Raw genomic sequence first — 24,517 nt, forward strand, 5'->3', positions numbered from 1 at the left:
CAAAAATGCTATATTAACATCATGTGATTTTTTGCAAATTTTTGCATTTACATAAAACCTTTTTTTTTAAATTTTACTCTTTAACAATATAAATAAAGTTTTTTGTGCCGTTTTGGGAATTATTGCCATATTGCAAAAATTCAGTGTATGTTCGCAAAAATTCTCTCGGAATCGAAAATACCATTTTGGATGTGAAAATGACTTTGGGGAACATTTGCGAGCAACACTGATGATTACGTGTCTGCCCTGCTTCTTGCGTTGACAAAAGCAGGAAGTGATCTCATCATGTCAGCTAAAGTTTTGTAGCAATTGATTCACAAAACTTATCGCACAAATTAAGTTACCTTATGAGAAGAGATAATGCAAGAAATAAACATAGAGAGATAACTTGTCAGGTTTTTTTCCCCCTCATTTAGGCTATTTGGTTCAAGTCTTAAGCCCAATCTACACGATACGATTCTTTATATGATTCGATTTATCCGATTAAATCCGACATGTCCGATTAGGATTCGATTCAATTCGATTTGCCATTGCAAAACAATGGCAAATCTAATTGAATCGAATCCCGATCGGACATGTTAGATTTAATTGGATCGTAAATAGAATTGTTATCGAATCGTATAAAGAATTGTATCATGTAGATTAGGCCTTCTAATAGTGTTGGTCCACATTTAGCTTTGATAACAGCCAACATTCTTCTCTGCATGGGCTCTATAAGATGCTGATACCCTTGCTGAGGAATGTTGGCCCATGCTGACATAATGCCAGCTCTAAGTTGGGTCAGATTGGATGGTGGCATTTCCTAGCTTTAAAGTGGACTTTCGACTTCGCCACAGAAATGTTCAATAGGATTGAGGTCAGGGGACTGAGCTAGCCATAGAAGCAGGTGAAACTCTGATTGATGTTCCACAAATCAATTTGAGACCAAACGAGTATGGGGGCAAGGGCTCACAACAAACATAATTTCCTATTTTTTTGTGAAACCAATGGCACTCTGGATGGTCTCCTGCTGCTAAAGTCCATCCTTTGCAAAGTCTGTCCTGCTGTGGGATATGCTTTGTGATGCAACTGCATTGACTTCAGCTGTAATTTGTCATGTTGATGTTGCTGCGGACTCTAGGTTTGATTCAATAAGACAAATAGCATGCCTTATCCGAGTCAACATGCCCTATCAGAGTTACCACACATTATCCAAATTAACCCACCTTATCAGAGTAGCATAGTGATCGCTACAAACTTATGCCTGCTAATTGGCAATGACGAGAGCTCCACTTGTCCTGCCCTGAGCCCCTGCAGGTCCAATCACTTTAAAGGACATTATCCCTGCACTTTGATTGGCCCAATAGGCTGCCAGTCAAGTTTCCTGTCAAGTGACAAGCAGCCTATTGGGCCAATCAAAGTGCGGGGATAATGTCCTTTAAAGTGATTGGACCCACTGGGGCTCAGGGCAGGACGAGTTGAACTCTCGTCATAGCCAATTAGCAGGCATAAGTTTGTAGCGCTCGCTGTGCTACTCTGATATGACATGTTAACTCTGATAAGACATGTTAACTCTGATAAGGCATGCTATTTGTCTTAGTGAATCTCGCCTTTCACCTCTCTCATTCACCAGACTTTTTCGACCAGAATAGTCCTTATCAATTGAAGTTTTATTTGTTGCTCAACTGCCACTCTCTAAACACCAGAGATACTTTTGGGTGAGAAAATCCTAAAAGAGTGATTGTTTCATAGATGCTAGCACCACCTCTTCTAGCACTGATGATCAACAACTACGTCGTTCAAATTTGAGAGCTCCTTATATAAGCAACTCTGCATTTTTATGTTACTCTACATCACTGTTATACACGTTTACTTTCAATTCAGGGGTGTCTCTAATTGTTTCCCTATAACCTATCATGCTCCTTTGTGCAGCTCTGTAAAGAGAGAGAGAGAGCAGTACGCACTACGCAGCAGTGCGGACATGCCCAGTACAGGATCACTTCAATTACATACAGTATACCATTATGCAGGAGAACAGAGGCGCCAAAAGGATAAAAGGAAGCTAAATGAGCTTAAAAACCAAATTCTTGGTAAATAGAGGAGGTAGTGGTGGACTTACCTCCTCCAAGTAGACACACAACGACTGTAGTAAAGACAGTCAATATATTTTATTTATGAACTCCAAATATGCAACGCGTTTCGCAGGTTTGATCCCGCTTCATCAGGCAATAACAACGGAGCAATAGCAAGCATATGTGGTCAGTAGAAGGTGCCAGGCTCTTCTCGCCTCTGTTCTCCTGCATAATATTGAGTCCACCCTGGGTGGAGGGTTGAACCCCCTTTTTCTCATCTACAGAGAGCGACTTCTTATTCCTGAGTGGGGTCAGGAAAATCTCCCCACCTTTACAGTGGTTGCCAAATGGTAACCTTGGTTGGTGAGTATTAATATTTACTCTATCTAGTAACCATTTACCAGTACATATTACACTATTGGGGCTCTTGGTGGTCCTTGTTTTTATACAGTATACCATGATCCTGGTGATCCTCTTCCCTCTTCTGTTAAGTAAACACAGCAAACCAATGTAATATTTACCTGCTCCAGCGCTGCATTGATTGGCAGCTGCACGCTTTGTGCTTGCATACCAGGCAGTGGCTCCCTATTCATGTCACATGATTAGGAACCAGGTATGCAGTACAGGGCCAGCGGCTGCCAGGTAGACAAGGAGAGTCAATGCAGCCATGGAGCAGGTAACTATACACTGTTCCGCTGTACTAACTCTGCAAGGTGGGTAGAGGTTGCCAGGGGGGTGTGTGTGACAGACCAGGCATGGGGGAGGAGGGGGTCCCATGGCAATTTTGCTTGGGGGCCGGGGTGGGGTTGTAACTCACCTGATGACCATGACAGCTTAAGATGAAATTGACTGAAGGTCAACTGCAGTTCAGTGACAGCTGATCAGTTTGGTCAAGTACACACAGACCTTTCGGCTTCTTTCACACTAAGACGTTGCGTTAGGTGCTACGTTAAGGTCGCATAACGTGCACCTAACGCAATGCATGGTGGTGGTGGCAGAGGACGTTAGCAAAGAGCCGCGTGAGCGGAACACTCCGCATCACGTGGTCCCGCCAGTGACGTCAGCACAGTGCAGTGAATATTAATTAGCCATGTGGCTAATCACTGCGCCTGTGCAAGCAGGCTAACGCGGCAAAGCCGCTCTAACGCCGTAGTATGCTGCACTTTAGATTGACGTGCAGCGTTACAATGTAACGCAACGTGGGCACTGTGAACAGCCCATTGCAGTTACATTGCTGTGCGTTAGGGAGCGTTACAGGCTGCACTAACGTGCGCCTGCAACGTCTCACTGTGAAAGCAGCCTTCAGAGGCAAACGCAGGGGGATTAAAGCTGCCCAGAATCCCCCCTCAGACAAGGGCCAGTGCAGTGTCTGGGGACAGGTACAAGTTGAGACACCAGAATATCTGCAGGCATCCTGCAGCTTACAGCACCGCTCCCTGTCTTTCCCTGCTACAGTTGTCTTTGAATATAGCAACAGCGTGTGCACAGAACATGGAGCAGCAGCATGTGTACAGAGCATGGAGCAGCAGCGTGTGTACAGAGCATGGAGCAGCAGTGTGTGTACAGAGCATGGAGCAGCAGTGTGTGCACAGAACATGGAGCAGCATGTGTGTGTACAGAGCATGGAGCAGCAGTGTGTGTACAGAGCATGGCGCAGCAGTGTGTGTACAGAGCATGGAGCAGCAGTGTGTGTACAGAGCATGGAGCAGCAGTGTGTGTACAGAGCATGGAGCAGCAGTGTGTGCACAGAGCATGGAGCAGCAGCGTGTGTACAGAGCATGGAGCAGCAGCGTGTGTACAGAGCATGGAGCAGCAGTGTGTGTACAGAGCATAGAGCAGTAGGGTGTGTGCAGAGCATGGAGCATCAGGGTGTGTACAGAGCATGGAGCATCAGGGTGTGTACAGAGCATGGAGCAGCAGTGTGTGTACAGAGCATGGAGCAGCAGCGTGTGTACAGAGCATGGAGCAGCAGTGTGTGTACAGAGCATGGAGCAGCAGCATGTGTACAGAGCATGGAGCAGCAGCGTGTGTACAGAGCATGGAGCAGCAGTGTGTGTACAGAGCATGGAGCAGCAGCGTGTGTACAGAGCATGGAGCAGCAGTGTGTGTACAGAGCATGGAGCAGCAGTGTGTGTACAGAGCATGGAGCAGCAGTGGGGGCACAGAGCATGTAGCAGCAGCGTGTGTACAGAGCATGGAGCAGCAGCGTGTGTACAGAGCATGGAGCAGCAGTGTGTGTACAGAGCATAGAGCAGTAGGGTGTGTGCACAGAACATGGAGCAGCAGTGTGTGTACAGAGCATGGAGCAGCAGCATGTGTACAGAGCATGGAGCAGCAGTGTGTGTACAGAGCATGGAGCAGTAGGGTGTGTACAGAGCACGGAGCAGCAGCGTGTGTACAGAGCATGGAGCAGTAGTGTGTGTACAGAGCATGGAGCAGTATGGTGTGTACAGAGCATGGAGCAGCAGTGAGTGTACAGAGCCTGGAGCAGCAGTGTGTGTACAGAGCGTGGAGCAGCAGTGTGTGTACAGAGCATGGAGCAGGAGTGTGTGTACAGAGCATGGAGCAGCAGGGTGTGTACAGAGCATAGAGCAGCTGTGCGTGTACAGAGCATGGAGAAGCAGCATGTGTACAGAGCATGGAGCAGCAGCATGGAGCAGCAGTGTGTGTACAGAGCATGGAGCAGCGGTGTGTGTACAGAGCATGGAGCAGCAGCGTGTGTACAGAGCATGGAGCAGCAGCGTGTGTACAGAGCATGGAGCAGCAGTGTGTGTACAGAGCATGGAGCAGTAGGGTGTGTACAGAGCATGGAGAAGCAGCATGTGTACAGAACATGGAGCATCAGGGTGTGTACAGAGCATGGAGCAGCAGTGTGTGCACAGAGCATGGAGCAGCAGCGTATGTACAGAGCATGGAGAAGCAGCATGTGTACAGAGCCTGGAGCAGCAGTGTGTGTACAGAGCATGGAGCAGCAGGGTGTGTACAGAGCATGGAGCAGCAGTGTGTGTACAGAGCATGGAGCATCAGGGTGTGTACAGAGCATGGAGCAGCAGGGTGTGTACAGAGCATGGAGCAGCAGTGTGTGTACAGAGCATGGAGCAGCAGTGTGTGTACAGAGCATGGAGCAGTAGGGTGTGTACAGAGCATGGAGAAGCAGCATGTGTACAGAACATGGAGCAGCAGCATGTGTACAGAGCATGGAGCAGCAGTGTGTGCACAGAGCATGGAGCAGCAGCGTATGTACAGAGCATGGAGAAGCAGCATGTGTACAGAGCCTGGAGCAGCAGGGTGTGTACAGAGCATGGAGCAGCAGGGTGTGTACAGAGCATGGAGCAGCAGTGTGTGTACAGAGCATGGAGCATCAGGGTGTGTACAGAGCATGGAGCAGCAGGGTGTGTACAGAGCATGGAGCAGCAGGGTGTGTACAGAGCATGGAGCAGCAGGGTGTGTACAGAGCATGGAGCATCAGGGTGTGTACAGAGCATGGAGCAGCAGTGTGTGTACAGAGCATGGAGCAGCAGCGTGTGTACAGAGCATGGAGCAGCAGTGTGTGTACAGAGCATGGAGCAGCAGTGTGTGTACAGAGCATAGAGCAGTAGGGTGTGTGCACAGAGCATGGTGCAGCAGCGTGTGTACAGAGCATGGAGCAGCAGTATGTGTACAGAGCATGGAGCAGCAGCATGTGTACAGAGCATGGAGCAGCAGCGTGTGTACAGAGCATGGAGCAGCAGTGTGTGTACAGAGCATGGAGCAGCAGCGTGTGTACAGAGCATGGAGCAGCAGTGTGTGTACAGAGCATGGAGCAGCAGTGTGTGTACAGAGCATGGAGCAGCAGTGTGTGTACAGAGCATGGAGCAGCAGTGGGGGCACAGAGCATGGAGCAGCAGCGTGTGTACAGAGCATGGAGCAGCAGCGTGTGTACAGAGCATGGAGCAGCAGTGTGTTTACAGAGCATAGAGCAGTAGGTTGTGTGCACAGAACATGGAGCAGCAGTGTGTGTACAGAGCATGGAGCAGCAGCATGTGTACAGAGCATGGAGCAGCAGTGTGTGTACAGAGCATGGAGCAGTAGGGTGTGTACAGAGCACGGAGCAGCAGCGTGTGTACAGAGCATGGAGCAGCAGTGTGTGTACAGAGCATGGAGCAGTAGGGTGTGTACAGAGAATGGAGCAGCAGTGAGTGTACAGAGCCTGGAGCAGCAGTGTGTGTACAGAGCGTGGAGCAGAAGTGTGTGTACAGAGCATGGAGCAGGAGTGTGTGTACAGAGCATGGAGCAGCAGGGTGTGTACAGAGCATAGAGCAGCTGTGCGTGTACAGAGCATGGAGAAGCAGCATGTGTACAGAGCATGGAGCAGCAGCATGGAGCAGCAGTGTGTGTACAGAGCATGGAGCAGCAGTGTGTGTACAGAGCATGGAGCAGCAGCGTGTGTACAGAGCATGGAGCAGCAGCGTGTGTACAGAGCATGGAGCAGCAGCGTGTGTACAGAGCATGGAGAAGCAGCATGTGTACAGAACATGGAGCAGCAGCATGTGTACAGAGCATGGAGCAGCAGTGTGTGCACAGAGCATGGAGCAGCAGCGTATGTACAGAGCATGGAGAAGCAGCATGTGTACAGAGCCTGGAGCAGCAGTGTGTGTACAGAGCATGGAGCAGCAGGGTGTGTACAGAGCATGGAGCAGCAGTGTGTGTACAGAGCATGGAGCATCAGGGTGTGTACAGAGCATGGAGCAGCAGGGTGTGTACAGAGCATGGAGCAGCAGTGTGTGTACAGAGCATGGAGCAGCAGTGTGTGTACAGAGCATGGAGCAGCTCTGGGGAACATGCGGAGCACAGAGCCAGGTATGAGCATAGCCCTGTGCCCTGCTGGGTGAACGCTTCACTTTCCCCTTAATTAGCAATGTTGGCTGTCCTCAATATTATCTGTATCCAAACTGCTCCTGATCGATCCCATTATTGATCAGGGCAGATCGGGCATTTAGGAAAAAGTCATCAAATGCTGTCAGTTGGATGTGAAATTGCATTCTGTGTACCCAGCATGATGTCCTACCATATTATTATAATGTATTGTGTGTGGTTGAGGAAGATCTTGTAGGAATCCCCCCTTTGAAAATCCTGAGTGTGCCCCTGCCTTTGTCTTCAGTTCATCTTTGAGTTGACCTTTATTCTAGTTTTACAGTGACCCATAAAGTTGGAACATAAATGGAATTCAGGTCTGTGTTCATCAGTGTTTATGCTGGCCAGGAGCAAAACACAAGCTGGGCTCTTGGGAGCAAATGTAGCGGTGTCCACCAGAGCTTGCTAAAGAAGTGGGTGTGTTTTTCATGGATTATTCAAAACCTTTGCATCTAATCCCTTATGATTTCCTTTGCAATCCTTTTCTATTATCCTAAAATCACAAATTAATCTCAAGTAAACACATGCTCTGCTTAGCTTATGACAAGCTCTGTGGACACAATGCTTAGGAAGTTATAGCAGAAAGTTTATCAATACCCGGGGGGGGGGGGGGGGGGGGGGAGGGGGTTGTATTGTGCATGTTTAATATAAAATAAGCATAATAGTGTTCTTTGTGTGCAGCACTACTCGAAACTCTCAGTAAAACATTGAGCAGAGATCACCTGCCAGTACTAACAATGCTGCCACCTGTGATACATTTCAGAATGTAAATCAGGGAGAGGGAATATTTTACAATGGATAAACACTGACTAATCTATAAATAGATGTTGTAAAAAAATACAGAAAAGCAATTTTATTAAGTTATTTTGATTTTAGCACATGATCGGCACCAGCCAATCAGAACCTTACAAGTTTACCACCTGATCGCATGCTTCTCCCGGAGTTCAACTACTCACAGGTAACTGTAATTGGAAGTTTGAAAATCTGATCCAGTTACTCCAGCCCAGATTTCAGCTGGATTCAGTACCTTTACAGAAAATGGCCCTTAGGCATGACCAAGGACGGATTTATACTTTTTGTGCCCCTAGGCCAACTACATTATGTCTTCGTGTTGTTGTGCAGTAGTACCCCTCCCATTCCATGTGCAGCCCTCTCTTCCATGTGGATCATCCATGTACAGCAGCGAGGCCCAGCCCTAGACTTTTTGCCGCCTGAGGCAATCTTTAAAGAAATCGCCATCCCCCCCCCAAGCCGTGGGTGTGGGGGGCCGCCCGAGCTGGAGGGGATAGCAGGCAGGAAGGGGGTATTGGGCCGAGGGGGGTCAGACTACGCCGCCCAGGAAGTGACAGGAAGTGACGTCAGTGGAGCGCACGCTGGAACGAGGAAGAGGTGAGTGATCCCCGCCCGTTGCCTCTTACAATAGCTGTAGGCAGCAACGTAACTTTTTAAAGCTGGAGGGGAGCGGAGGACGGGGGACCCAGGCGAGGGAGGGGGGGGTCCGACCCCCCTCCCCATCGCTAGGCCCAATACCCCCTTCATGCCCGCTATCCCCTCCAGCTCAGGCGGCCCCCCACACCCACGGATGGGGGTGCCCCCCCCCCCCCCAGAAGTGCCGCCTGAGGCAAAAGTTTCACCCCGCCTCATGGGCAGGCCGGCACTGATAGCAGCCCCTCTCCCATTCCAGGTGCAGCCTCCTCTTCCATGTGTAGCATCCATGTACAGCAGCCCCTCCCATTCCATCTGCAGCCCCCTCTTCCATGTGTGACATCCATGTACAGCAGCCCCCTCCCATTCCATGTGCAGCCCCCTCTTCCATGTGTAGCATCCATGTACAGCAGCCCTTCCCATTCCATGTGCAGCCCCCTCTTCCATGTGTGACATCCATGTACAGCAGCCCCCTCCCATTCCATGTGCAGCCCCCTCTTCCATGTGTATCATCCATGTACTGCAGCCCCTCCCATTCCATGTTCAGCCCCCTCTCCCTTGTGTAACATCCATGTACAGCAGCCCTTCCCATTCCATGTTCAGCCCACTCTCCCATGTGTAACATCCATGTACAGCAGCCCCTCCCATTCCATGTTCAGCCCCCTCTCCCATGTGTATGATCTATGTGCAGCAGCCCCTCCCATTCCATGTGCAGCCCCCTCTTCCATGTTTATGATCTATGTGCAGCAGCCCCCCATCCCATTCCATGTGCAGCCCCCCATTCCATGTGTATCATCCATGTACAGTAGCCCCTCCCATTCCAGGTGCAATCTATCTGTGTTCTCCCTCTGTCCAGTAAAAGAGTTCAGGTCCACTTTATTAATTTTTGTAAACATGGATATATTTTTTTTTCATTGAAGTCTATGAATTTCAGAATGAACTGCAGAGAGAGCCCCCCTCCCACCCCAAACACACAATTGTCTTGGAAAATTCTGTCTTACATGCAAAATGTACGTGGTTTGCGAATGGGCCAATCAGAATCAGCAGGAGGTAACTCTGATTGGACCATTCTCAAGCTGCATTCAGTTGCAGATGCATGAAATGTACACACAAGCAGCTATTACTAGCATCTCATTGCCCTTTACTAACCCTATATAGGCTACAAACTACACATTCTGTAGCATAATATCTCAAACAAGTGCATCAGGGGATGCTGCTCTTAAGATAATGGTGATCACAGGTGAAGGGGATACCTGAAGGTCACTGAATTCTGGAACCAAATACGGGACTTGATTACTACCGCTATAGAGTTCCACTTTAAAGTGGACCTGAACTCTTGCACAGGACAGAGAGAAACAGAGGGAAATCCACCCTGTATGTATTTAGAGAGTTTAGCCTGTCTAATCCTCCCCTCAACTGTGTCTAATCACAAGTTGTAATTTGTTCTCTACCCTGTGTCACATGGCTGCCGTGGCAGAGATGGCGGATAAGCTCATTTGAAAGCACAGGATGTTAAGAATATGTCTGCTTCCATGAAAGCAGGAAGTAGAAACACTGCGGATTTATTGCAGGATTTGTATCAGCTGTAACAAAGAAATGTTTTTTGTTTAAAGGTTATTATGCTGTTGCTTATCTTTTAGAACAGAGAGGACGTTCTGAGTTCATGTCCGCTTTAAATGTGTGCCAGTGACCCTACTTTTTGGCCATAAAACAAGTAAAAATCAAGTAATATCAAATACCCCTCCCGGAGACGTATACTACACATTGCCATGAAAAACTGGAAGCCATCCACATTATCCATTACCACAGCTAAGATTAGAGTAAATAATACAAAGAAAACAAAGTTGATACTCTTAACGACTCAATAGAAAATTCCTATCTAGCAGGGAAACCCTGGAAAGATTGTCAGAACACCTTGAAACTAGCCACTAAGTCAGGCATGTACAAAGTCCAGCCCAGGGGCCAGATGTGGCCCACCGAGGCATTTCTGATGGCCCCAAAGCTCTCTACAGTGGTACCATGCATACATTAAATAAGGGTGCAAGGAAAAAAGGGCACAGGGTGAGGCCGAAATCTCAAAATATCCTTTATAACAATGTTTTTTTATCGCTTCTCCATCTTTATCTCCATTAGAATAATACATACCTATGTTAAAATACCGGTATTAAAAGGATGTGGGATGAAGCCCAAATGTCAAAATATCATCTATAACTATAACATGTTTTTTTATGATTTTTTTTTTCATGAATATCTTCATTTGACTTATAGATAGGGTAAATAACGGTATAAAAAGGGCACAGGGTAAAAAATACTGAGAAGTACTACCAATAGTTTACTAAAACTAAACCTAACCCTACTCTCACCAGAACCCTCCCCCCTCAGATGCCTAACCATAAGATCCCCCCCCCCCCGGTGGTGCCTAACCCTAAAACCCCCCTTCCTGACGCCCCTAAAACTCTTTCCTGACGCCTAACCCAAAGGCCCACCGACCTGACGTCTAACCCTAAAACCCCCCTTCCTGACACCGAACCCTAAAACCCCCTCCCTGGACACCGAACCCTAAAACCCCCCTTCCTGACACCGAACCCTAAAACCCCCCTTCCTGACACCAAACCCTAAAACCCCCTTCCTGACACCGAACCCTAAAACCCCCCTTCCTGGCGCCTAACCCTAAAAACCCCTTCCTGACACCGAACCCTAAAACCCCCTTCCTGACACTGAACCCTAAAACCCCCTTCCTGACGCCTAACCCTAAAACCCCCCTTCCTGACACCGAACCCTAAAATCCCCTTCCTGACACCGAACCCTAAAACCCCCCTTCCTGACACCTAACCCTAAAACCCCCTTCCTGACACTGAACCCTAAAACCCCCCCTTCCTGACGCCTAACCCTAAAACCCCCTTCCTGACACCGAACCCTAAAACCCCCTTCCTGACACCTAACTGTAAGACCCCCCCTTCCTGATGCCTAGCCCTAAAACCCCCCTTGCTGACACCTAACCTCAAAACCCGCTTCTACCGCAGCAAATAACGTAAATTCAAAAATCAATTAATTTCTAAAACAAGACATTTAAAAATGATAATTCTGAAAACGAATTTCAACATGATAATTTTCAAACTGATCATTCTTAAAACTAAAAATTTCAGCTGCATAGGCCCACATAGCGCCCACATTTCTGCTTTTGGATCCCAATAGCCGATATTTTACACAGGTGCCCTAATTTCCTGCTTCCGTTAATTCCATGTAGCCCGCAGGCCATAGTTGTAGTGCCGCAAGCAGGGGCCAGAAACCACTGAGCGGAGCATGATGTCAGCTGGGCCAGCGCAGGTACACTAATGTCCGACTCCGGCGAGTTCCTGGAATAGGCTGCTGGGAGGCTTTAGGTAAGAAAGTGTGTGGGGGGGGGGGACAGGAGAATAGGGGGAGCGGTGGCCCTCAGGATAGCTTACAGTGCATGCCTGCTACCCCCATTCCTTGGACTTGATTTGGCTTTGCTATCCTTTAAAGGTAACCTGATGCGAGAGTGATATGAAGGCTAGAATATTTCTGTGAACTTTATGCTAAGTCCACAGTGCAAGCTGTGTTCTCTGTAAAAGCATGAATGCAACGGGAGGTGTCGCACGTTGTAGGAGTGTTGGGTCGTATACAGTGAATGGAAGGTATACTTCTCTGGCACTGTTAATGTGTGTGTCATGCGATAACGCACTGCATGTACTGCAGTCCATTGGAGCGCATTGCACAGAATGTCGCATAGACTTAAAATTGCAGTATGAATCTGTGCGTTATGATGCCTCTGTTAAATTGTACCCCAACGTACCACTGTGAACTCAGCCTTAAACAATGCACATTGCCTGACTGTCCTGCTGATCCTCTGCTTCTAATACATTTAGCCTCAGAACAAGCATGCAAATCAGGTGCTCTGACTAAAGTCCGACTGGATTAGCCGCATACTTGTTTCAGGGTGTGATTTAGATCCTTCTGCAGCCAGAGAGATCAGCAGGACAGCCAGGCAACTGGTATTGCTTAAAAGGAAATAAATATGGAAGCCACCATATCCCTCTCCCTTCAAGTTCTCTTTAGAGGATATATCTCTGGGGGGAAAAAAGTTTAACTCACTAGGGGCTTCTTCCAGTCCCTAGAAATCTGGTCATATGATGTTGTTCTGCTCCGAGCCAGGTCTCCCCTCCGGAAAAAAGGCCGGTTTTGGAACTCCTGCACAGGCACATCTCGTGATCGCTCTGCACTTGCACAATTCAATCCCCTCTGAACTGCGGAAGCGCAGAGTGCTCCCAGCAATGGGGGCGCAATCATGAGAGGCGCACGTCGCTTCCGCTGCAGAAGATCCCAACACGGCCACGGGTCACGATCTCCCGGAATTGAGAGCGGAGGCTTCGCTCGGAGCGCAACTACAGCGTGAGGCCTTACAGACTTCTAGAGGCTGGAAGAACTCTGAGTGGCTGAATAGATTACTGGTTAAGAGCACTGCCTTTGATGTGAGAGACCAGGGTTCAAATCCTGGCAAGGGTCAGTACCTATTCAGTAAGGAGTTCAAGGCAAGACTCCCTAGCACTGCAGGATGGCCTCCTGAATGTGTCCCAGTGCCTGCAGCTCTTGAGTGCTTTTAGTCCAACAGGAGAAAAGTGCTATACAAATGTTCAGATTATTAAGTCCCAGATGAGTGAAACTTTGCTTGCAACCCCTGTTATGAGGCTATATAAGCAGTCTGTGATACACATTGAGAAGCAGCCATAGAAGTTGAATGTTACCTCTGTTCGGAAGACACCTTGCTATCTCTCGCTGGCGGTCAAACAAGAATTCCTCCTGAAGTATGGTTTATATAGTAGAGGCGTCAGATCCCCGCTCCATTGTCCTCCGTGGGTGTGGGCCAGCTGCCCTTTCACAAGAACCCATTATAAAGACAGTCTGACGAGCGTTTCATGACCGTTTAATGACAAACAGGGTAACACACAAGATTAACATGACTTTTGTGTCATGTAGTTACTTAATCTAGTTGTAGCAGAGGCTTCGTGTCCGGATTTATAGCGATAAGCCTAGCTAGACTTTAACAAGGCTTAACGGATGAAGAACTTGGCAGAAGTTAGTCTTCTTGTTTATCATAGGTGAGTGCCCCTGTTAGTTTTATTTCTTTTGTCCATTTAGTTTATTTCTTTTTTCCACTGTTAGAGCTTATGTAATATCGTTTTCTGCATTTAGCCTATGCTTCTAAACCACTTTAAACAGAGTTTGTATATTGAACAAAACTTTGTACCAAGGTGTACATTTGTGTTTGAATTGGCACTTGAATTCCTTTCCTGATTATTTTCAATTCAGTGGGTGTTCAGAAAGTGTTCAGAGACCAAATACTAATGGAGCACGGATTTAAGGATACCCGAAGTGACGTGTGACATGATGAGATAGACATGTGTATGTACAGTGCCTAGCATACAAATAACTAGGCTGTGTTCCTTTTTTCTTTCTCTGTCTGAAAGAGTTAAATATCATGTATGTAAGTGGCTGACTCAGTCCTGACTCAGACAGGAAGTGACTACAGTGTGACCCTCACTGATAAGAAATTCCAACTATAAAAACAGTTTCGTAGCAGAAAATGGCTTCTGAGAGCATAAAAGAGATGAAAAGGGGAATTTCTTATCAGTGAGGGTCACACTGTAGTCAGCCACTTACATACCTGATATTTAACTCTTTCAGGCAGAGAAAGAAAAAAAAGAATGCAGCATAGTTATCTGTGTGCTAGGCACTGTACATACACGTGTCTCTCTCACCATGTCCGATGTCAATTCGGGTATCCTTTAAAGGCAGAGCATGTGTAAGCTGTCATTTTATTTGCATTTGATTGGGCATTCATTTTAATTTGAAGTGGAGGGTTTTGTGTGAGAGTGGGATTAGGTTTAGCCATAGTAAAATATTGGTAAAGATCTAAATCAAGTAATAGAATATCTCTAATTTTAGCAATATTCTACTAGCAGCAATGACCTGTGCCCCTTTTTCCCGACATCTGTTGGTTCCCTGAGTGCATTCCTCATCATCATCATGTCATCTCTCCACTGGAACGTAGCTTATTAAACAATCCGTACGAACCAAATACAAAGATCTGCGAAGGATTGTTGCTATAAAACATGATGCTGCCTATTAAAAGGAAAATGACCTATGTATTTATACTGAGATTACTAGAGGGAAAAAAATGTAGCACATGAACAGAACATCCCTAGATGAGCTTTTGGCTTCACGGATCACAGCACACACTGGGCAGAATTCAGGCAAGACAAACAAATGTGGTATTTAATGATTTGCTTTGTTTCTGTAGATCACCATAGCATTGTAGTATGTAGAGGAGCACCTTAGGACACAGGGCAGGCCAGGCCTGGATTTATGTCACAGGACTTTGCCCTCCATGAACCTATAAACCCCGCGCCGAACCACACTGCAAAGTGTGCTGGCTGTCCCAGCATTCACTTCTCCCTTACCTACCTTGCCCATCATAGGTAGCTACAGGGGTCCCTTAGCATTAGGTGGCCAGAGGTACCTTCACTAGTAATAAGTAGCTACTGAAGGAATATCTCATCAGTGGAATGCCAAGAGCTAGGTGGGTAATCTCTCATTTAGGCTCTGCCCTGGACTCTACATAGGAAAGGAGGGAGGCACTAGGAGAGGGGTGTGAGCTGCCTTGCCATCATCAGGTGCCTGTAGGCACATGCCTAGAGTGCCTTATGGTAAAACGAGCCCTGGGGCAGGCAGAACTTAGAGATGACACTGCTTTGCTGAGTTTTATATGCATTTTCAGCACATGTTGCTCAAAACAATATGGAATTGTTTTTGGCAGCAGTGTACTAATGAGCATTTTATGGACTCTTTGCCTGGTACCAGGTCAAGCAACATGTTTTGCTGTATGGCCCGGAGGTGGAGGACTAGTAAGTGACTATGTGACGGAACTTCAAAGGAAGGTCCTACAAGATCTATAGCAGGTGAGGAGCATGATCCATCGTGCCAGATTCCTGAGAAGGAGACCAGTAATATGGAGCAGGGCTGGGCCGAGGCAGAGGCGAGAGAGGCTCCAGCCTCAGGGCACAGTGTAGGAGGGGTGCACAACTCATTCGGCTATGTGTTTAAAGCAGAGAAAAATAAGAAAAGGGGATACATGGCAGTGACTGCAAGCACATGGGGAAAAGGGTCCTGCCAATAGGCTTACAATCTAAGGGGTGGGGGAGAGGGACACATTAGGGGGGTTATAAGTAGGGATGGTCGGAAATGGCCATCTTCGATTACGCAGAAATTCCGATTTTTCATTTTTTCCGAATTTCCAGATTCCAAATTTTCTGTTTTCCAATTTTAACCTCTTGAGGACCATGGTGTTAACCCCCCCCCCCCCCCCCCTAGTGACCAGGCTATTTTCTACTTAATTGGCCACTGCAGCTTTAAGGCCAAGCTGCAGGGCCGCACAACACAGCACACACGTTATTCCCCACCCCAGAGCTCTCTGTTAGTGGGGTCTGATTGCCCCCTTTGTGTTTATTTTTTTTTTTAAATAAATATTTATTTATTTATTTATATTTATTACTATTTTTGTATTTTTCTTTAACAACCCCTCCCTCCCCCCAGCCGGCCAATCACGGCGATCGGCTGTCATAGGCTTCTGCCTATGAGAGCCGATCGCTCTCTTGTCCCCCAGGGGGACAGCTGTGTCACACGGCTGTCCCCAGTACAGCGCTGCTGCTGATCGGAGCGCTGTACATGTAAATACACGGCGGTTTTGCCGTGTAACAGTCTTGAGATGCGTGCGCAGCCTGCGTGCGATCTCCTGCAAACTGATGCCCCAGGACTTTACGCCGATCGGCGTTAGGCGGTCCTGGGGCTGTGGTCGGCAAGCAGTTAAAGGAGTATTGTATTAGTTATTTTTTGCATCAGAGAATTGGAAAATCAAAAATCGGAAAGTCTTGTGATTGGTCTAAAATTACCACAGTGATCCAAATTTTGCAGAAAAAAAATCTGCATTCTTTGATTGGTCCAATGCTTCTGAGTTCTGTGATCGGGCTAAAACTACCGAGTCGAATTGGATTTTTTTTTCCGTTTTCGGAAATGCATACATTTAAATTCTGCTGAAAGTGAATGAGCATTCCTAGTTGTAACTCCAAGGGAGGGCAATAAAGGTATGAAGATGGAGGGTAAACAATGGTAAACAAATGGGTCTTTAAGCTCTGCTTGAAGGAGTTGAATATGGGGGTAAACCTGATGGGGGAGAGGGGCGTGGCCTGGCTATGAAGCTGTGAGGACGCGCGGCGCCTGAGCTCCACAGAGTCTTATCATCCTGTCTGATCCTGTTCGTTACAGACAGCTCCATACCTCACCAGTCCGGTGAAATACGGCCGGTACATCCCTCAGCCACGTTTGGAAGGTCAGCTATGGCGTCTTCCAAGATTGCCTCGGTCTCTGCGCGTCTGGCTCAGTATGCTCATGGCGGACCCCAAGATGGCGGCGGTGGTGGCGTTTCCTCCCCCTCCGTAGAATCTCCTGCTCAGGACTCCCTGGATGACACAATCCCGCTGGATGGGGTAGAGGAGGCCGCAGATAACACACTACCTTTACCACCCAAGGAAGGCCGCAGTGAGTACGCACAGACATATACCTCTGCAGGGACGGGACCAGGGGACAAGATGGTGGTAGTCACTACACTAGGCCCAAATGCGGACACGGAGCCTTCTCGCCTGCAACTATTAAAGGCCATTATTGAACTCAAATCCTCTCTCACAGTCAAATTAGATGTGATCCAGTCTGAGCTAACATTTGTGAAAGCTGACATGCAGAAACTTCGTGATCGCACTGGCGAGGCGGAAAAACGTATAAGTGATCTGGAGGATGACATGAGGCCACTGCAAACAGACATGCATTATCATAACAAGCTTGCCGTTGCCCACTCTTTTAAACTTTCCGATCTTGAAAACAGATCAAGGAGAAATAACTTGCGATTTGTGGGTTTCCCAGAAAAGGCTGAGGGCTCGGCAGCCGAGGAGTTCTTGGAGGACTGGATTACCTCTGCGATTCCGGAATTTAGGCCCTCTAAGCTATTCTCAATTGAAAGAGCACATAGAATACCGACTGGCCCTCCTAAACCTGGTGCAGCTCCACGACCCTTGATTGCAAAGCTGCTGAATTATAGGGATAAAACAGAAATATTGAAAGCAATCAGAGTTGCGAAATCACCAATTCAGTTTAATGGCGCAGATGTGCATATTTATCAAGATTTCTCAGTGGATGTACAAAAGCAGAGGCTGGCCTTTTATGATGTTAAAAAACTGCTACGAGAAAAAGGCATCAGTTATAGCATGATGTACCCTGCAAAGTTACGTGTGGTTCATAACGACCGTGTTCTGTTCTTTACAGATACATGCAGAGCCGGGACAAGGTCCTTCAGCACCCAAGGCTGAGACACCAAAGTGCGCCCCCCCCATCCCTCCCACCCCAGCCATCACACACTGATTGCTATTAGACTAAGAGGGCCACAGGGCCCACAACCTCCCCAACACCTTAATCTCTAGTTATCTGGCTTGCAGTCACTGCTATGTATCCCCTTTTCTTATTTCTTTCTGCTTCATACACAATTAGGAATGACAGCTGAATGAATTGTGCGCCCCCTCCTACACTGCGCCCTGAGGCTGGAGCCTCTCCTGCCTATGCCTCGGCCCGGCCCTGGATACATGTGATGCAGTTAAATGGCTAGAATCCATCGGTATAAGCAGACGGAAACCACTGCGCCAGCCCGACGCCGTGTATAACTGCCACTCTAAATGATCTGCTGGCTGCAGTGACTAGATGCTTCTTACTAACTTTACTTTGTTATAAATCAAGATATAGATGCATCACTACTGTTTTTAGTGCCTTAGGTGGTCTAATTGATAATATATGCTATGAGGCAAATCGGCCATGCCACGATGTACCTGTGAGCTATGCTCTATATAAACCGGACATCTCTCATACTATATGTTATGTCCGGAACTGGCATTCTGAATGCTCTCAGTTGAACAGGCTGTAGCCTGGCCTGGATTACTTGCTGTTATATTCTTTTGCTGTTCAAGTTCTTTCAATAAGTTAAATAAGTATAGGTACATGACATCTTGGTATATAGAACACTGCTGTTTATACTAAATAATAGTTGATATATAATGGAAGCACTTTGCTGTATGTGAGACTATTGCCTTCAACTATATTGATATGTTGCTGCCTGTATAACATACATAAGATTAGGCTCTGGAGTTATTTCTCTAGTCAACGTCTCTGAATGCTGCCGGGGTTAGGGAATGAAGCGGGTTGTAGTTTTAGACAGCTTGCGGGGTGGGTAAGGGGTGGTTGGGGGGTAGTTTCCTCTTCATTGACAGTGAGGGTTTTTGATAAGATATATTTGTCTGCTGCTAGATGTGCGAGATTAATTTCTTACCTCATATTTCTTGACAATGGCTGATTTTAAAGTTTTGTCATGGAATGTCAGGGGCATGAATCACCCCATAAAACGACGATTGGTCTTTGATTATATGAAAAAGCATAATCCATATATTATGTGTCTCCAGGAGACGCATTTGGTTGGAGATAAGTTGTCCAGTCTTAAAAAACCCTGGATAGCAAATGTGTATGCTGCTCAACACTCCACTTACTCTAGAGGCACTGCTATCTTGGTTGCAAAATCGGCCCCCATTAAAGTTACATCTGCATACTCTGATCACTTGGGCAGATTTGTTATAATCCAATTCTTACTTGAAGGTCAACTTATGACCATTGCTTCGGTATATGTCCCGCCCCCATTTCATGTCTCGGTTTTGGAGAAGCTATTCTCGCACATTTATGACTTGGCCCCTGCTCCTATACTTTTATGTGGAGATTTTAACAATATCATAGATTACACTCTAAATAAATCAAGCGCAGGTGACCAACGAGGCCATATATCCTTTAAAGAATGGGCTCAGAAGCACAATTTATATGATATCTGGCGTTGGAATAACCCAAACAAAATCACCTTTTCATGCTTCTCTGACCCCTCAAGATCCATGTCACGTATAGATATGATGCTCGGCTCACACGATATGCTATTAAAACTTAACCAAATTAATTATCTTGCACATGGGATCTCGGATCACTCCCCATTAGTTGGTTTGATAATTGCAGGCCCCGGTTGTGGGGCTAGGGGGTTAAGATTGGGCACTAACTGGCTCCAGGATGAGACAGTGCTGACTCATTGTAAGGCTCAAATGTCTGAATACTGGCAATTGAATCAGGGGTCTACCTCAATGAACATAGTCTGGGACGCGTCAAAGGCAGCCCTACGAGGCCACTTTGGCCATATAAAGGGTATTATACTTAAAAATGATGAAGCATACATAAATTCAACCGAGGCGTCCATGGTGGTGGCCAGACAGGCATTTGAGTGCACCCGGTCTACAGACAGTTATTCGATATGGATTAAGGCGGGACTATGAATTGAAACTATTAAACAGAGCCAAACGCAAAGAATTTATAGGTCACCACAAATTATTCGAATGGGGTAACAAATCTAGGAAGATTCTGGCAAACCTGGTTAAAACCCAATCTCCATCAATTGCAATCCCTAGAATTATATCTACAGGTGGCCAGGAATACTCCACTACTACCGAAATTATAGGAGTATTTAAAGACTTCTACAGTAATTTATACAATGCCACGTCTGTTTCTGACCCAGCCCTCACTCACAATTTCTTGACTGACTGTCTGGTGCCCGCTGTGGACGACACGGATAGAACAATGCTAGATGCCCCCCTTACTCTTGAAGAAATCTTATTAGCCATAAATAACCTTAAAGCCAATAAGGCACCGGGCCCTGATGGGATACCTGCAGAGTGGTATATTAAAAGTAAATCAATAACTGCCCCTATGCTACTCAGAACTTTTAATGAGGCCTTTGAGTTCGGTTTTTTGCCAGCATCTATGAGAATGGCACATATTACGCTTCTCCTGAAGTCAGACAAAAACCCAGACTCCTGTGACTCTTACAGGCCTATTTCTCTGTTGAACACGGACGTCAAGGTGCTTGCTAAAGTCCTGGCGAATAGGTTGAAGCTGGTAATCGGGAAGCTTGTCTTTCAGGATCAGACCGGATTTATCCCTGCCAGATCCACTAAATTGAATCTTAGGAGACTGTTTGTCAACCTCCAGCACTCTCACCATAATTCGGGGTCTAGAACCCTTTTAGCACTTGATACAAACAAGGCATTCGACACTGTCTCCTGGCAATTAGAGATGGGCCGAACCTCCGATTTTAGGTTCGCGAACCGGGTTCGTGAACTTTCGCGGAAGGTTCGGTTCGCGAAAAAGTTCGCGAACCGCAATAGACTTTAATGGGGAGGCGAACTTTCAAAGTTTTAAAAAATTCTATCAACTGGAAAAATGTTAGAAAACATGTTTCAAAAGCTCTAATACCTGGAGCCACACCTAATTGAGTGAAATACACATCAATGCTGGAGGACCTGCCCACCTTCCCTCCTCCAAGCAAGGTCCTTTATACCATTTGCCTACCTACACTAATTAGTTATGTCTCTTGTATTGAGCATAAATAGTAAATTTTAGGCCAGCAATTTCAGGCCAGCAATTTCAGGCCAGCAATTTCAGGCCAGCAATTTCAGGCCAGCTTCAGTTGGTATAGTGGATAGTGTGCTTGTCCACCATACAGTGAGACCCAGGTTCAAATCCCAGCCAATGTGAGTTGGCTTTTATGCTACAAATCCTTAAAGGGAACCTAAACGGAGAAGGATATGGATTTTTCCTTTTAAAATAATACCAGTTGCCTGAATCGCCTGCTGATCCTGTGTCTCTAATACTTTTAGCCACAGCCCCTGAACAAGCATGCAGATCAGGTGCTCTGACTGAAGTCAGACTGGATTAGCTGCATGCTTGTTTCAGGGTGTGATTCAGCCACTATTGCAGTCACAAAGATCAGCTGGACTGCCAGGCAACTGGTATTGTTTACAGGAAACAGCCATATCACTCTCAGTTAAGGTTCCCTTTAAAGGAGAACTGTAGTGAAAGGTATATGGAGGCTACCATATTGATTTCCTTTTAAGCAATACCAGTTACCTGGCTATCCTGCAGATCCTCTGCCTCCAATACTTTTAGCCCTAGACCCTGAACAAGCATGCAGCAGATCTGGTGTTTGACATTTTTGTAAGATCTGACAAGATTAGCTGCATGCTTGTTTCTGGTGTGATTCACACTACAGTGGCTGGATAGTGTACTGGTTAAGGCCTCTGTCTTTGACATGGGAGACCAGGGTTTGAATCCTGGCTAGGTCAAGTACCTATTCAGTAAGGAGTTCAAGGCAAGACTCCCTAACACTGCAGGGTGGTCTCTTGAGCGCGTCCCTGTGGCTGCAGCTCTTGAGTGCTTTGAGTCTGACAGGAGAAAAGCGCTATACAAATGTTTGGATTATTATTACTGCAGCCAAATAGATCAGCAGGGCTGCCAGGCAACTGGTATAGCTTAAAAGGAAATCAATATGGCAGCCTCCATATACCTCTCACTACAGTTCTCCTTTAAGCAACCTAATGGTTCTATTGCATTGAGCATAAATGGTACATTTTAGGCTAGCTTCACTTACTACTGTAGTGGTACAGTGCTTAGGGTGACGTGCCCACCACACAGTGAGATCTGGGTTCGATTCCCAGCTATGGTATGATGTATACTGGTTTTTAAAATAGTATAATTCCCTGGCAGAAGAAACCCTCCTCCCTCCGGTAGGAGGGAATAGGTAGAAGGCGAGGAGGGAGGCCAATTAAACTCTCCCTAGCAGAGTGTGTAGCAGCTGTCCCATAACTAATTAGTGTAGGCAGACAACTGAGTCAAATGGTATAAAGGACCTAGCTTGAAGGGAGGGTGGGCGGGTTCTCTAGCCCTGAAAGCAGTGTGTTTGACAATAACATGTCTGCTGACAGTGAAATGGAGGGTAAAAATTTTGCTCAATACAGCATTATGGGGCAAATCGAACTTCCGCAAAAGTTCGCCTGATGCATGCGAACGCGAACCCCCAAAGTTCGCCTGGAACCGTTCGCCGGCGAACCGTTCGGCCCATCTCTACTGGCAATACCTGTGGGCAGTCTTGGATGCTTTCAAAATTGGTGCAGTTTTTAAAAAGTGGGTACAGCTTTTATATACTGGACCAATGGCGTGCGTTAAAGTTAATAACCAACTTTCTGATGAGTTCCCCATAAATAGAGGCACCCGGCAGGGCTGCCCCCTGTCCCCGCTTCTTTTCGCCCTCGCAATGGAGCCACTGGCTGCCTATATACGTGAAGACCAATATATTGGTGGATGGAAAATTAATAAAGTTCAAGAGAAAATTTCTTTATATGCGGACGACGTTTTATTATATCTAGATAATCCGGGCTCCTCCTTGGGGAGGGTGCTGGAGGTTTATGAGCTGTTTGGGGAGATTTCTGGGTTGAAAGTTAATTGGTCAAAGTCAGCGATGTTTCATGTGGACCCGGTGCTCCCTGAATTGATTTTGCCCAACCAGCCTTTACAAATAGTTTCATCCTTTAAATATTTGGGTATCAATATTTCCAGACACAACGATGCTTATATAAAGTATAATTTAACCCTGGTACTGACTACTATTGAAGGGAAATTGAAACGGTGGTCTTCATTGCCTCTGGATCTGCTTGGCAGAGTGAATATAGTGAAAATGATCATTGCCCCCAAAATTTTATACATTTTACTGATGTCCCCTTGCTGGATCTCTGAGACACATTTCCGTAATATCAATTCTGTGATTCAGAATTTTTTATGGGCAGGTAGGTCTCCCAGACTTTCACTGGAGGCCTTGCGTATGCCCATCAATATAGGTGGCCTTGCCTTACCTCATTTTCAACTTTATTACCTAGCTGCTCAGCTTACCTATGTTAGAAGATGGCTACATTTTATTAGAGATGATGCTTCACTGGACACCGAAGCAGATATAGCTTCATCCTTTGAATCATTATGCAATGTAATTTAGAGGTGGCATAACATCTTATAAAGAAATTCCAATACTGAGTTATTCTCTTAAAATCGTCCATAAAGCTATGAAACTTACTGGCGAAAACCCTAGCAGATGTTCTCCTAGCTCCCCTATTTGGGGTAATAAACGACTGCCCAAATTTCTTTCTATTGATGAGGTGAGCTTTTGGGCTCAAAGGGAGGTGAAGTACGTCCACCAATTATATCAGAATGGTATATTTAAGACATGGTCTCAGATGAAGACAGAATTCCACTTACCTAGACACTCAGTATTTAGGTACTTTCAAATTAGGCATGCTGCATTGTCCCAATTTAAATCTTTAGAAGTGCACTTGACACCGGGTATTGTAGAAAGTTGGCTGCTGGCCAAAGATGACGAAGGCCTTATATCTAATTTGTATTCTAACTTAATTACCTATGAGTGTGCGTCCCGCCTAAGCAGATCCAGGGCATTATGGGAAGACTGGGGGGACATAATAACACAAGAGGACTGGTCCGATTTTGCAGATACATACATGAAGACAGTTATTTGCTCCAGGGAAAAACTGATTCAGATAAGATGGTTTCCCCAGATTTACTTTACACCAGTTAAAATTTCCAAATTTTCTAGTGGAGTCAGTGATGTATGTTGGAGATGTGGGCATAGCCCTGGTACCTTTAAGCATATGACGTGGGATTGTGGAGTGATTCAGGCCTTTTGGAACAAAATAACATCTTTTATGAGTAATACTTTGGGGCTCCCTGTGATTCCCTCATATAAGGCATATCTATTGGGTATGATAGAGGACTGGCCTTTGAATAAATACAAGCTAATACTAGCTAGACTATTGTTATTTTATGCCCCAAAAAACTATTGCCATTGAATGGAAACAAACTGCGGAGCCTCCCATTGGCCTGTGGAGGAAACAAATTAATTGCGCCCTCCCTCTATATAAACTAACTTGGATGGCCAGGGGCTCTCTAAATAAATTTGATAAAGTATGGAAGATCTGGCTGGATACCCTAGAAACAACAATTGATAATCGAGATATTAATCCACATGTTCTTGATAATCTGTAGCCTCTTCCGGGATGATGGGATAACTCCGCCGTTTAGTAATGCTTCCTCTGACTTTCTGTATGCAT

The 24,517-nt window shown here is 46.4% G+C and overlaps 1 protein-coding gene across 1 annotated transcript in view; it reads right to left on the bottom strand.

Moving 5' to 3' along the window:
- The window catches only part of LOC137570339 (serotriflin-like), a 55,229-nt gene extending 42,039 nt beyond the window's left edge, over positions 1 to 13,190 (bottom strand). Inside the window, exon 1 of the mRNA XM_068278987.1 lies at positions 13,136 to 13,190. The gene's annotated coding sequence lies outside the window, so the exon portion shown is untranslated. The remainder of the gene's footprint in view (positions 1 to 13,135) is intronic.
- Between the last annotated feature and the right edge of the window lie 11,327 nt (positions 13,191 to 24,517).

Source organism: Hyperolius riggenbachi, chromosome 4 (assembly GCF_040937935.1).
Source record: "Hyperolius riggenbachi isolate aHypRig1 chromosome 4, aHypRig1.pri, whole genome shotgun sequence".
Lineage (NCBI taxonomy): Eukaryota > Metazoa > Chordata > Amphibia > Anura > Hyperoliidae > Hyperolius > Hyperolius riggenbachi.